This window comes from Alligator sinensis, unplaced genomic scaffold (genome assembly GCF_000455745.1).
Source record: "Alligator sinensis unplaced genomic scaffold, ASM45574v1 scaffold1391_1, whole genome shotgun sequence".
NCBI classification, from domain to species: domain Eukaryota; kingdom Metazoa; phylum Chordata; order Crocodylia; family Alligatoridae; genus Alligator; species Alligator sinensis.
This window is the reverse complement of record NW_005842761.1, coordinates 641250-653443: the sequence shown is the minus strand read 5'-3', so window position 1 is coordinate 653443 and position 12194 is coordinate 641250.

The following is a 12194-nucleotide window of genomic DNA, read 5'->3' as shown; positions in this document are numbered from 1 at the left end:
CGGACTTGATGATCTGCTCAGGTCCCTTCCGACCCTACCAACTATGAAACTATGAAACTAGGGCTAAAGTGCCTTAAATCAGCATGTGTAGACATGCCCAGTGATACCCCAAAGCTTGCTTGTATCTATCTCAACCATGCAGTTGGTCCAATAAAAGATATCACTCACAAGAATTCTTGCCTTTTTATTGTTTCCAATCAGCATTTTGGAAAGAAAAGTTTTGTTCCAAAATGCTCCTCCAGAGAATTAAAGATTTTAGGTGAAATGGACAGTTTCCTGTGGAACAGAATTAGGTGTTGATGATTTTCAAAATATTTTCATTTTGGAAATTTTCTGCATGGTCCTAGATTTGATAGTTTAGCTTCACTTGGAAAATCTGGCCAGTATTTATCGAGTTGAACTGAGCTAATTAGAGCAGGGGTGCTCAGCTTTGGGCCTATGGGCCAGATCCAACTCAAAATGCCACGTGATCTGGCCTGTGGGACTTCCCAGGGGTCCAGAAATTTGAACCTGGAGGAGTGTTGCCACCTCTCCCCTGCTGCCAAATTTCCAGATCCATGGGAAGCCCTGGGCCCTGCACACTGCTGGATGGAGTGCTGAATCCCAGTGCCCAGGCCTGGGAAGGGGAGGACAGTGCTGGTCCCTAGGATCCAATCCCAGTGTGGGAGTCTGGGAAAGGGCAGTGGTGGGCCTCCTGGGGCTCAATCCTGGCAGGAGGAGGGCAAGAGGAGGCAGTGCTACCCAAGTGCAGTCCTCCAACATCCCAGGATGCATTGTCCCCACCCTCCTGTTCTGTACAGACAAACTTTCCACTCTGTGAACTCTACTGCTCAGGGAATAGTTCTGGCATCAAGCCAATTCTACCTCCCACCCCCAGGGGTATGACCTTCCCACCCCCAGGGGTGCAGCCCCATGCAAACAGCCTGCAGAGCACATGCCAGCTAGCCAGGTTGCAGGGGATGGATGGTCCAGGAGTGGGCTCTAGGGTGGGTGGGAAGGGAACGTGGGAGGGGGCTGGATTGGGTCCCCATGAGCTGGGGCTCCCTTCCCAGGGCAGGGGCAGCAGCTCACCCAAAAGCACCTTCCCTCAGCGCTCCTACCTCCCAGCCACTCCTGGAAGCATGACCAGCTCCCCACAACCCCCACATCCCAATGCCAGATCCCAATTTATTGAAACATGAGACCTTCATTAAATTACTTCCTCTTTGTTTCTTTTGAATTTTTTTTTAAACTTCCATTTATTTTATCTTTCAGTGGCTGACTTCCTTCATTTCACCACTCTTTTCCCTCCACATTTCCTTTCCCCTTCCCATTAACTCTCCACCTCCCAGCTTCATCTTCCTACACATCTCCTTTCCCATCTCCCATCTCTCACACACCTCCACCCAGAGCAGGGGCAGAAGCTGGTCCTGGCTCACCACGTCTCTCATGCCAAGTCCCAGCTGTGCAGGTGGGCACAGTCAGAGAAGGTTTTTAGCTTTAAGGTGTGACTGCTCGAAACTCAAGCTGGCACTAGCACCCATCAACATTTGAGCAACTCAAAGTACAACGTGTAACAAGGCCCTTAGGCAGCCAAAGGCAGAATAGGATGTGGCCCTAGGTACTTACAAATTGACTGTTTAATAATTTAATCTAGAAGCTTCCCACAGTTAGGCTGACTGCTCTATAATTCTCTAGGGCCCCGTTTTCCCTCTTTTTATAACTTGGTATTATGTTTGCCCTTCTCCAGTCCTCAGTGACTTCTTCCATCCTCCACCAGCCCTCCAACATAAGCACTAATGTTCAGAGATTATTACTTCAGCTATTTCTTAAGCACCGAAGGATACATTTCATCAGGCCCTGGCCATATGAATCCATATAACTTCCTTAAATATTCTTTTAACTGTTCTTCCCATGTGTTCCTGCCCCCTTATTGTTCAAGCTAATTGTGGTAAGAGTCTGGTTACACTTAGGCTTCCGTGTAAAGGAAAAAAGGCGCTGTCCACTTCAGCTTTCTATTTCAAGAACTATTTCAAGGGCTCCTCCCCCATTAAATAATGGACCTGAAGGAAAAGTCTGCACCTTGTTGGACTATGGCAGGGAGTAGCTCTGTGAAAAACTGCCCACACCCATTCGCTCCCACTCTGTGTGAGAAAAATGCTAACTTTGAACTAACTGCCATGAGAGTGGTGCACCCTGGCTCAGACCTGTTTGAATGGCAATTGGCCCCTGCCCTGGGTGCAAATCAAAAAAAGACTGCATTTCCCTTAGTGTTTGGAGCACACAAAGGGGGTGGGTAGTGGGGCAGGGATGGATCCAGAAGGGATGCAGTGGTGCAGTTGCACCCTCCTTTGACTGTCACACTAGAGCTCTTGGTGTGTAGGGTCTGCCTGGAGCCCCTGTTTTTGCAGAGCTCTGGATCACTTGTTCCCTCCTTTTCCTTGCTGCTGAATTCAGCAGTGAAGGGGAGGGAGGGAAGGGAAGGGAAGGGTGGGCAGTAGCAGTGTTCAGCCCTTGGAGCCATATGAAAGCAGGGCTCCAACCCTGATCAGCTGTTGAGCTCAGAGATCGTTGCTCAAGTGGAGCTTTGGCAGGAGCTCACGCTGACTGGGCGGTGAGCTCAGAGCTCACTGCATGTGGGTAACACAGCCAAGGTGGGAGGCTGCACCCCCCAGCCCCATTCCTGGATCTGCTACTGGTGGTGGGGGAGGGCATGTTTTCATGAAAGTGCTCCCTTGTAGGGTCCATGGTAGCATAAAGTGTCCTTCATCCCTCTCACCTAACTGGTGCCCTAGCACAGGGCAGGACAGCAGTTTAATCTCCTAAAATGGGAATGAGGGAGACTAATCCCAATCTGAAACTTAACTGAGTGAAATGTAATGGTTTGTGACACGCAGGAGTTCAGCATAGAAGATACAATAGTCCCTCCAGGCTCTAAAACCTATGAAGCAATGAAAAAATATCAGGAAATATTTTGAAACCTTCTTGTATAAATTGATAAGTGGCTTTTGAACAGATCTAACTCTAAAGGAACATCAGCAGAAAAATCTAATGCTTGTCAAAATTGCCCCCAAATTTGGTTTCTTCATTCCCCACTCCCAGTTAGGACCAGCCCGGCGCCACTTGGAGTCAGTGCAGCTCTCTGCCGCACCGGCGCTGCCCCTGGTGTTCCTTTGTGATACAGCTCTGCTTGGGGTGCCTATCAGTCCCCTCCCCAGCATTACACCCCAGAGACATTTCTAGCCCTGTTTTTTGGGGGACGTTTTTTTAATAAAAAATATAGTCATGTCTATACATGTAGTTACTTGGTCATACAGCTCAACAGCAGGACAAAACATTTCACCAGCATTTCCATTTCCATGCTTACATGTCCAGCCCTGTCCTGAGGGAAGAACATCAAGATGAATTCAGCTGAGAGTTTCAAAGGCAAGGGAGTGACATGGAAGGCAATAGGGGCGTAAAAGAGGTGTTTAGTGTCATGCCTTGTCATGTCAGGCTTTGGCTCAGGGCTCCACAGGTGCCCTTGGATTCCTCTTTTGCTCCTTGATGCCTTGCCCCTGGCCACTGGCAGGGGTGTGCTGTTGATAACCAATTGCACCAGGGTGAGACTTTCCTCAGTACCCTGAGCTCAGAGCACTGTGTTAAACAGTGCTGGCCTGGGTACACCCACTTGGTTTGCAGATAAGATGTCTGCCACATGTCAAACCTTGCAATCATGAGTCACTTATCTCTGCTCAATTCAGACCTTGCCCCATGTCCTCCCAAGCTTCATTTTACACTTGATTGTGCAGGGTAGTACACCGAGCTCCTTCAAAGTTACAATGCTCAGAATTGGTACCTGCAGCATATCTGATCCTCAGTGTACCTGCTCCACCCACAGCCTTGATTTTGCTCACAAACACTCCCACCCCAACACATTCATGCCTCCTGTGTGCACACAGAAGTGCAGTAACCAGCATCAAGTCCCTTCTGTGCTGGTGCTGCACAGACAGACCGAGACCCATTACTCTGGGCACCAAACAGACCCGCAGGGCAAAATTCTATATTGCTGCTAAGATGACTCTGATTTAGCCTTTGCTTTTCCCAGGCGAACAGGTCGGGATCAAGGAGGCATTGTACTTCACCTCTGCAGAATGATGTAGTTACTTGGTCTGCAGTTCTCCTGCATTTTCAGTGGGGAGCTGCTGAACCCTGAGAGGCACATTTTACTTTGCTCTTCAGCATAGAAATCATAGAAAATTAGGGTTGGGAGGGACCTCAGGCATAACAGTTCTCCAATTCATTTCAATGTGTAGCACTTAGATACCTCAAGAGACAGGTCCTCTGTGGCCCAGGAGGTGCCTGACTCTCCAGCCACTTCAGTGAGGAGCTTTAACCTGGCCTCTGATCAGAATTTCACTGGCCCCGATGGCCTAAGACAGGCATTGCAGCACGGACGTCTCTGTGGCTGACTGTATTTGCTTCCATATAATAGTTTGATCCCTCCACCATGAATTGGCTCATAGTTAGGGCACTTGCCCAACATGTGGAAGACCTAGCTTCTTGGCTCCTCTCAGCCTCAAGAATTCCTCCTATAACCTAGCAGAGCACCTTACTTACTAAACTGGGGGGCAGACATGACCATGAGCATCCTCTTCTAGAAGTTGGTCCACTGGGCAGTCAAGAGGGAAGGAGTCATGGAGCCAGAAAGAAAGAGAACAAAAAGGAGCCTATTCTGTGGCCCTTCCTGACTGGAAGGAAGACCTGGTTTCTAGCCTCTGCTCCCAAGGCTGCTTGTGTCTTTTGATCAAGGACTCATTCATACCCGATGAGTCATTTACTCTGATGTACATGTGCCACTGTGTTACTGTACAACCTGACACTAGTCCGGACTGTGCTTTAGTGGGTTGGTGGCAGGACATGGCCCAACAGGGTTGCATCAAAGCAAGTGCAAGGCAATTCTGGTCAAACATGAACAAGATGTTCAGAAAACAAGCTCATCCCAAATAATTAGGACACCCACTCTGCCTGTCTGTGTGAGGGGGAGGAGTGGTGAAAGGAGCTATGGGAGAAGGCTAGTTTTTGGAGGGGGTTGACTGGTCCCCTATAAGGAGGGGGAAGGCAAGTGGCAGAGGACTAGAGAAGGCTGAGTACTGTACCTGTGCGGGCTTTATTCTTCTGAAAGGAAAGCCTATGTCATAGTGCAGCCTGGACGTGGGAGGATGGGGGCACGATGCTACAATGACAACAAATGAGGAGCCAGAGTCCAGAGCCAAGGGTCATTTGCCAGGAGTCCATAACTGAGGTCGAGGCAGAGGGAGCAGGAATAAGACGGGATGCAGGTAGGAATCAGGATCTTTGGGAACAGACAAAACCTGTCCTGATGCAAACCCACAGAGCAAGGCAGCAGCCACACCAAACAGCTGAGGGCACTCTGGCAGCTAGCAGTCAGGCCCATGCAGGCTCTCAGGACCAGCTGGGGCTTGTCTGGGCAGTGAGCAGACAGGCTCCTGACATTACCTACACCCACTTTAAAGGCACCTGCAGGTGGTCAAGCACAAGATTTCTCAAGATGTGCATGGTGGGCAGCCCTGGCCATATCTGGGCCATGTACATCTTCCCTGCCCCGCTATGACTGGTCAACCAGGACATGCTTTTCCCATTCTCCAAGTGTCTTGTTGTGTGCCTGTGGGACAGGAAATCCATTCCTTCTGTGAGCTTTAGTAGGCAGGGTGCAGAGCATTCTCGTAGCTCACCAGGGACAGGCCTTAGAGGCCCTGAGGATGTAGCTGGGATCGGAGCAGGTGTTGGAGCTGAGGGGCTCCAGGGCCAGAGCCAGACTAAACCCAGGAGCTGGAATTGGATTCAAGAGTCAGAGTTTCTAGGAGCAGAGCTGGCTCAGGAGTCAAAATGCGGGTCCAGGGAGCAGAGCTGCCCCAGGAGCTGGAGCTAGAATCAGCACCAGGACTGTGGCAAGGAACTGGAGCTGGACTGAGGAGCGCCAGGAGCAGAGTGGGCCCAGGAATTGGAGCCAGAGTCAGGAGTCAAGTGGGGATGGAGTCAGAGCTCAAGTGAGATTTGGAGGATCCCAGAGCTAAACAGTAACAGGAGCCTGAGCAGGATTTGGAGACTCCAAAGGCAGGGCCAGCACCAGATTCGGAGACTCTAGGAGGGAAACCACAGTCAGGGGCTCCAGGAACAGAGTGGGCATAGGAGCCAGAGCTGGAGCCAGATTTGGAGGCTCTGAGAGAGCTAGACAGGGTGGACTCTAGATACTGTGGGAACAGATCTAGGGCTGCAGGTAGCACTGGAGCCAGGACTGACTTGGGAGATTTCAGGAATGAGGCTGGAGCAGGAGCAAGTTTTAGGCACTCCATGAGCAGGCTGGGAACAGAAGCCTGAGCCAGATTCAGAGGCTCTAGGAACCAGATGGGAGCTGGAGATGAAGCAGGCTTTGGATGCTCTGGGAGCACAGTGAGAACAAGGGTCGCATCCAGAGCTGGATTTGGAGTTGCCCAGCACAGAACAGGACAAAGAGCCTGAGCCAGAGCAGGGTTCAAAGGCTCTGGGAACCAAGCAGGAGCTGGATCTGAAGTCAGAGCAGGCTTTGGATGCCCCAGGAACAGAGCAGAAACCGGAGCCAGAGCCAGAATAGGCAGAAGCACAGAGAACTGGGCTGTAGCCAGAGCAAACCTCCGGTGCTCCAGGAACAGGGCTGGAGCAGGCTCGAGGCCCTGCCACTGCCTTTGCAGGGCTATCTCAGATGACCTTGTCCAGTGGCAATCACACATCTTTGCTGCGGCCTGGATCCAAATTGTCCAGGAGGGGATTTGACATCTCTGGCCAAGGGGTTAAAGCTGGAGGAGTTTGCTGCATTTGAATCATTCTCATCTTGTCCACATAACACACGTTCCACATCACAGCTGGAACGTAGCAGCTGCTGCTCTTCTGAAAGGTTCCAGCTCTTCCTGTTTGCACACCCCAGGAATCCAGAAGCCAGAGCCAAAGGCTGGAGGCAGAAGGAGCAAGAAGGAATCGGGAGCGCTGAGAACAGACAGTGTGGAGCCTGCCTCAGTACGAGCCTAGTGGCTATTGCTCATATGCAGCAGTCATGGGTAGATCTAGGTTTTTGAAAAGGTGTGGTACCACATAGATACATCATCACATAGAACACAACACAACACATTTTTCCTCACTTAAAGAGAAGCTAGAAGCTTTACTAATACGCTAGGGGACTAGCACTATATTCCTCAGTTTAAAGTCAAAGCAAAAACAAATATAACTACTAGAATGTGCACTAATTTGCTAGAGTATATATTAAGTTAAAAAAACACAACAAACTAGGCAAAAAATAGTCAAAAATGTATTATCTCATTAATCTTGTAGCCATTATAGTTAAATCTCTAATTCAGATACATAAAACAAAATCTGTCAGGTATCCAGGTTGTAGCCATAGTGGTCTAGAGGCAAAAGGAATCAGAACTCGTGGCAGAGGTGATATCTTTTAATTTATTAGAACAACTAGATATTTGCAATATATATATATATTTGCAAGCTTTCAGGCATGGGCACCTTTCTTCAGGCATAAGAGAGAGCAACAGTAATAAAAGTAAAAGATTATAAGAGATTCTACCTAGGAGAACTTTTACAATCTTTGCTCTCCCCTATGCCTGAGAAAGGGTGTTGTGCCCAAAAATTTGCAAATAAAGATTTTTTTTTGCAAATATCGAGTTGGTCTAATACAGTGGTTCTCAACCTTTTTTGTATCCAGACCCATTTGTAAACAACAGTGGCCAATCCCAACCCAGTGCCCCTCACTCCCAATGCGCTGCCCCGCACCCACAGGTCCCAGCCCCCAGTTTGTGGGGCAAGGGATGGGTGTGTGGGGCATGAGGACCCCCAAGCAGCCCCTTTCATTGGACATAAGCTGGAAACTGAACCTATGTGAAAAGCCACGGCTTCCCACATTTTTCTCCTTTAATGGAGAATCCACTTTTAAAGTTTGTTCGCAACCCTTTCATATATTCTTGCAACCCACTTTTGGGTCGTGACCCACAGGTTGAGAAAGATTGGTCTAATAAACGATATCACCTCTGCCATGAGTTCTGATTCCTTAAAACAAAATCTAGCCTTCTTGAGCATCTTGACAGTACCTCCAATATTTCACTGTCAACTATTTCTGCACCTGAGTGAATATTACCACACCTGAGTTAAAGTTTTTAGCTAGAGCCAAAAACAGCCTGCTGGGCTGTGAAATAGAAGAGAAATGGTACCAGGAATGACTAACAGACAGCAATATTGCAGAAGAAATCATAGTTTGAATAACAATGAAACATCAAGACCATTAGAAAGGATAGAGGGTCATTAATGCCTCTGGAGTGGAGAGAGATTAGCAGGGATCAGGAAGAAGATAATGAGCCCTGAAGTCAATTGAGTCTTTCAGCACTGCCTGAATAGAAATGCACTGCCTCCCCCAAGCAGCTGGTTTTAAAGTTTGGGTAGAACAGGAATCAAAGGGGTGGAGTACAACTGCGCGGTACCACCTCCCCTAGATCCACCCATGACAGCAGCCCTGCCAAATATTGAAACTGGGCCAGCTGCTGGCACTCAGGCAGGCAGCAACCAGGCTCATCCAGGCTGTCAGAACCAGCTGAGGCTTGTCTGAATAGTAAGCAGGCAGACCTGTGAATGAGGCTTGTCTGGGCAGCGAGCAAACAGATTGCTAAAAGTCTGAGAATTTAGAGATTGCTACTAACAATCCACCAGGCTTTTCTTTTTCAGGGAGTAAAGAGACGGCTGATCAAGAAATGGCTTCCTAGCTGAAGCAGTTTTGCCCTCTGCCACCATCACAGTTTTAGGCGCACCACGGCCCCTTCTCCTGTCTCTCCTGAGCGTACCCTTCCAGGGTAAGTTAACATGTTACATTTTTAGCTCTATAGATGTTTCGGCACTACAAAAAGTCGCTGTCTATATATTCATGCCTGGTTTAACTTATCAGAAATGACAGCTCCACCAAAAAAGTGGCAAACCCACAACAAAGAAGTTCCTCTCTGAGTCAGCAATTTGTCTGTACTTCCACATTTCTTCTCATGCTCAAGCTCCGCTTCTTTTTGCTCCAGATGAGCAGGCACTTCAGCATCTGGACACGCAGTTTATGCTATGGTTGTGCAGTGCTGCAGTATTCCCAGAAATTCATAGCATTAAGAATGAACATGTGCACATAACTTTGTAATGATAGTAGGAATTATGGATTAGGAGCTAAAGTTATCAGAGTGCATTGTCGGAGGGGACAGAAGAAGGCTGAAGGGGTTTGTAGAAACAGAGTGTGTACATATATAGCTGTTATGAGTTAATTAAAGAGACTAAAGTTAATGTAAGTGTCCAGTGTCCTTCTAAATGTGTGCATTATAAATATCATATATTGTCAGAAATAAAATTGAACATATGAGAAGACTAAGAACATGGATTGGCTCAAGCCCCCAGGAATGTTAGTGTTTGTAGGAAATGCAGCAGAGAACTGGACAAAATGGAGGTATTTGAACTGTATTACATCGTAAGTGGATCTAGACAAGAATAATGAAAGGTTGGAAACTGCTTTGTTTTTCAATGTGGCAGGTCAGGAAGCAATAGAGGTGTTTAACACTCTTCAGTTTCAGAATTCAGCAGGGAAAGAAAATGCAGGTCTTCATGAGTATGCTTGAGGCACATTGTGCACCAAGGGAAAATGGGACATGGGAGATGCCTATGTTTTTCACCGCAAGCCAGGCAAATGGGGAAAATACAGAGTAATGTACAACAGGGTTAAAACCGGCAGCACAGACTTGTGAATTTTGGGCACTGTGTAACTTCCTCAGTAAGAGTTGCATTGCATGAAGTATTCTTACAGATTCACTGTGGGCAGAATTGTTATGGGAGACTGGAAAGGACTGTAGACATATGTGAAGCAAAGGAAATGATGAAATGATGGCAAAACAACTGAAAGGACTGGGTGAAGCAGAAAAAGCATGTGCATAGGTTGCTATACAAACCTGCATTTAATAAAAAATCAGAAATAAAGCCATGGACTGGAAGATGTCCTAATAAAGGCCTGAAATCAAAAGAAACGAAAAAAAGAGCAATCAGAGATTGAAAGCTGTTGCTGGGATTGGTCGGAGGGTTTGCTCATCTGTAAGGCTGGGCAGGAGGGTGGTGGTCAAGCTTTGAGAAGCCGGAGTTCTTGGGTCTTGGGGGGTTCTTTGTGGGATCCTAACTGAGGGTTGTTTGTGTGTTGTAAGCTGCTCTGGATAGGGCGGGATAGACATCAGAATAATAAATAAATACATTTAAAATGTGCCTACACCAATGCAGTACTTACATATAAGTAAGAATGTAATTGCTGTGGCAAAGACCATCATTTCACCAAAATGTGCAAATCCACAAAGCCGCAGACTAAAAAAATCACCCTTAAAGAAACAGATGAAGAAGATTGATTTCTAGATGTGCTGAGAATTCAGCCCAGTCAGGAGGAGTGGAAAGTGGATCTGCTCAGTACGGACTACAAAATAGCAAGTTTTAAAATTGGTAAGAACATAAAAAGTGCCCTACTGAGTCAGACCAATGTTTTTGCCCAGCCTCCTGCCTCCAATAGTGGCAGAAATGGATGCCATAAAGGAGAACATTGAACTGGATATCTCTAGAGTGATTTATCCCTTGCATCCACCATTTACTGGCTTAGAGATGTCAGAGGAAACATCTCTAAACATTGTGTTCAATAGCCATTTATCTATCATCCATGAATTTATCCCATCCCGTTTTGAACCTGGCTCTGCTATCTGCCTTAGCCACCTCTTGTGACAATGATTTCCAAAAGTTCACTACATGTTGCATAAAAAAGTACTTTGTCTTGTGAATTTTAAATCTGTCACCTACTAATTTCAGCAGGTGCCCCTAGTGCTAGCATTCTGGGATTTGGTGAATACCAGTTCCCTATTCACTTGGTTCATACCCTTCAAGATTTTACAGACCTCTACCATATCCCCACCCAGCTTTGTCCTTTCCAAACTGCACAATTCCAGCCTTTTTTGTCTTCCCAGGTCTGGCAACTCCTTTATGCCCCTGATCATTTTGGCTGCCCTTGGAGCTGCTGGCCCCGGCTCCCACACCCCCTGTCCGGTCCTCCCCCCGGCTTTGGAATCATCGTGGCACTCCCCCTGCTTGGAGCACTCTGATTGGCTGTTTCCGTCAGCCAATCAGAGCGTGAAATAAAGTGTTATGGACAGACAGACAGAGTAGGCTTTTATAATATTAGACTGTCTTTTGGAAGTTGAGTCCTATGGCCCCCTTCATTTTGACAAAAATGAACTAGTTTGTGGCAAGTTTCATCCTGTCATTGATCATTTGTAATTTGCTCAAGTCTAGTAGGAGATGCTGGCAATTCTGTCAGCCCATGGCTGATATCTTTTCCCAATATTTTTTTCTAAAGTTATTTCTTGTTCTGGTGGTGGCTGAAGAAGTTGTGACATGTTTTCCTCTTTATTCCAATTTTCTCCTTGAATTGGCCACACATTTCTAAGACAGTATTACTTGGCCCTCTGAGACTTTTACCTTGGTGTCAGGAAGGATCATAATCTTTTGCAGGGATGGCAGCAACTGCAGCTCAAGTGTCTAGTTTGAACTTATGGGTGTAGGTTGTAGCTGTTTTGGTCTAAAGACACAGGCAGACAAGGTTTTTTGGGTAAATCTGGTATCTTTTATTAGACCAACTCAAATAGTTGGAAAAATTCTTTTTTTTTGCAAGCTTTTGGGTACAAACATTCTTCTTCAGGCAGAGGAAGCATCTTGGCTGCGTGAAGGATGCTTCCTCTGCCTGAAGAAGGGTGTTTGTACCCAAAAGCTTGCAAAAAAGAATTTTTCCAACTATTTTAGTTGGTCTAATAAAAGATATCAGATTTACCCAAAGAACCTGTTTTGAACTTAATAATTTGACCAAGTTGTTGATTCTTTTATTGAGACTATAGTTTTTACTAGCATAGGCCCATTGTCGTCTGATGCTGCTTCCCACTCCTGAATATAGTTCAGAGGTAGTCAACTAAATGTGCAGTAGACATGCCTAGTGAGGGGGAAGGCACACAGGACATCATCTGCAGCCTGTCCCATGGCAAAGGTGAGACCATTTCCTTGGTATTCCTATGTTCTTTCTGCTAAGCCTGAAACCAGATTTGCTCAACCCTTTGGATCCGGCAAGGCCAGCTGCCGGC